Here is a 3,578-nt window from a genome sequence, read left to right as displayed (position 1 = left end):
TTTTTTTCATATATTCAAGTTACAAAGCACATTTAAATATCCTTAATATAAAGGATATATATAAAGGACATATATATACTTCATATGTACAAAACCATCATATACAACAGATTTTAAGTACCTACATTCATAAGGTAATTATTATGACATTTAGAGGCACAAACCATTAAAACTTTGTATATTTCCGTAACAATTGATAAAAGTGGTTTTGCCATAAACTCAAAATATTTATCGGTTGTTAAAAACTATTAAACTTTAAAAAAATGATGTTCTAAGTATTACTATATGTGGACCTTACATCGAGTTCAGGAGAAAAAAAATGACGATGGCTACATACTTCAAAGATATAAAAGATTTCACTCATTTCGCATCACTTGAATAGGATTTATTCATGCAAAATATTGGCACTTTCAATCGTTAGTAAAAAGAACAATAAATTCTTGATATTAGAGTATCGAAAAATTTTTTTTCCCTTCTATGTCATTACTTAGAGCAGTGATATTAGTAAACTAGACTAGGGATATAATAAAATATTAATAGCATTTGTGAAGGAAATTAACAATTCCTGAAAATGTGTATATATAAATTGATTTATTATATAAGTTGATATATATATAAGTTATATATAAGTAGATTTATTAATAAAATTCTTTAAATAAAAAAATTTTTCTTTATTACTTTTGTTCAACATTTTTTATTAATTAATTAAACATTTTTTCTAAACTACAATATTTCACATTATCAATAAAAATTGTCAGTTATTTTATAAGCCAATGTAATTTTTCAAACGTCTGAGTCTGACACTAAGCTTTGTTGTTGTGTTTATTAATTATTTTTCTTACTGTACATTCTATAATGATTAAGTATAAATAGCATCAACAGCAGCAAAATGAAAATAATAATATTATCTTCGATCGACAATTGCTGCTAATATAATTACAGTTCCAGCTACATTTATGCTTGTTTGGAAGAATTCAACAAAATACAAATACAAAATTTAAGCATCAAAGAAGTTTAGCGCGTAGCAAACACACATTTATGTGGGGTTTTTATTTACTAAATAAATGAGTAATTACGTTGAATGAAAAACCTTTTAGCTTTCAGATAGTTTTAAATACATTTAATTAGTACATATTCTATAAAAACTCACTAATTTATTTATAGTATGAAATAAATAAAACCCCAAAAACTTATGGAGTATTGTGTACGTTGAGTTGAAATCATAACCATTTTTAGTTATACTCATTACTTCCAACTTTTGATATAATCAATATAATAGCAATATTGATCTTGCTATAGATCAAATTCATTAAGAGTCTATATAAAGATAACACATATTTACTTGTGAAAAAGCTAGTTTATGATATATTTATAGCTGTCAGACAAATGCCATAGGACCTAGAGAAGGAATACAATATTACTAAGAGTTATTACTGATCAAAATATAAAAGATTAACTGGTTTACAAAAAGCATTCATGTTTGGTATGTTTTCGAAGAGTTATAACACCAAGTATCGTTTGTTATAAAGGCATACCACAAGTTTAAATTGAGTTATTTTTTAATTAGTTCTTACTTACTTCTTTAAAAAAGAGATCAAATAGAATAATTGTTGTCAGTAATTTACTTAATTAATTAAAATTTTTAGATTGATAACTGTTTCAGATAATGCAAATGATCTATTATTATTGATTTTTGCAACGTATTTATTATTTTAATTTTGAATGATCTCTTGCTTATCCTTTTAAATAATAATTACAATAAAAAGCATGTTTACGATATGTTTCAATCATTATTTTTGTATTATGATGTTTTAACCAACAATTAATTGAAATATAGTAGTACTGTACCCGAAATAAAAATGGTGTTAATTATAATCTGAACAATTTTGGAGCTAATTTCTTCAAAGAAAAAGACAACATACATAGTGTTAGAGAGTCGCTTAGGAATTTCACGTCTTAAATAATCACACTTTCAAAAATGTAAAGAATTTTGATATGCAACCCTAAAATATCTACAAGGTAAAAAAACGAATACGTTATAGGCTTATCTGTTCACTTTTGTGCACGTAAAATAGACTACAGCAGTGCTAACGGAAAAATTATTATTGTCTTCAGAGAGGCACTGAACCACAATAAAAACTGGGCTTCTTATTTTCTTATTTAAATGTAAATTGTTTACAGAACAAACTTAGTACATTTTTATTATAGTTATAATTTCATAGAAATAGCAATAACGATTGAGTATGTAATGAATTTATGACCAAGAATAGACACTGTTGTACATAAATTATATTTATAGTTGAAAACATTAAAGCAATTATATTGTTATATTCTTAACAACTTTTTCTTAGTTTATTTTTGTAATTCCTATAATTATTCAAAAGTTTAACATTATAATTATGTTATAAAATCAATAAATTATACATATACATACATATAGATAAAAAAAAATAAAGCAATTATTTTGTACTACTCCTAATAACTTTTTTTTATTTATTTTTGTTATTCCTATTATTATGAATCAATATTATGAATCAATAGTGATTTTTATATTATAAAATCACTAAATTATATATATATATGTATATATAAAAATCTATATTACATATATATATTCGTAGATAACTTTAAAATTAATTTTAGTGTTAAATTACAAATAAATAAATAAAAATATTAGATATACATTTTATCACAATAATTCGCTATATAAAATTAAATAATTAAGATTTTATATGATTAATGATGTAAAGTTACATTAGTTTTTGTTAGGTTAAATAATGTTGCCAACAATTTTTTCATTAATATTCATGTGTAAAGAAATAAAATAAAATAATATATTAATTATAATACAGATTTAATAAATGAAGTTTAAATTACTAGTTCTAATGCGATAACAAATTGGGAAATTACTCGTTAAATTACTAGTTCTAATGCCATAACAAATTGGGAAACTACTCGTATAATGCCTCCAGATAAATTTTAGTAATATTACAAATTACTATACGATTTGTAAAATATTTTAATAAAGATCAATGATGTTATAATTATATTTATCTACATTAATAAACATTTTATTTAATATAATTTAATATACATTATATTAAACAACATTTCTCAGTAAATGGGCTTGAACAAAATGTTATATAATTAATGATGCAGTACAGAAAAGTTTCCGGAAATTTTAAATAAAACGCAAAATTCTTAATCTTCATCAATATTTATTTTATCTCCTTCAAAATATGCTCCATTAGAAGCGATACACAAATGCCAACGTTTCTTCCAATCATCAAAACATTTTTTATAGGCGCTTTCCGGTATGGCTTTGAGTTCCCTCTGCGGATTCTGTTTTACGTCTTCTATGGATTCAAAACGCGTTCCTCTGAGTGGTAATTTGAGTTTGGGAAACAGGAAAAAGTCACACGGTGCAAGATCAGGTGAATACGTTGGCTGTTCGATGGTATTTATTGAATGTTTGGCCTTAAAATCGTTGATAATGTTGGAACAAATTGAGGTGAATCGGAACAAGCCGAGCGTTGACACGTCGCATACACAAATTGTCCACCAAAATCAAACGAGCC

Source organism: Teleopsis dalmanni, chromosome 1 (assembly GCF_002237135.1).
Source record: "Teleopsis dalmanni isolate 2A chromosome 1, ASM223713v2, whole genome shotgun sequence".
Taxonomy (NCBI): domain Eukaryota; kingdom Metazoa; phylum Arthropoda; class Insecta; order Diptera; family Diopsidae; genus Teleopsis; species Teleopsis dalmanni.
The sequence above is the reverse complement of the archived record's forward strand: the minus strand, read 5'-3'. Positions refer to the sequence as shown.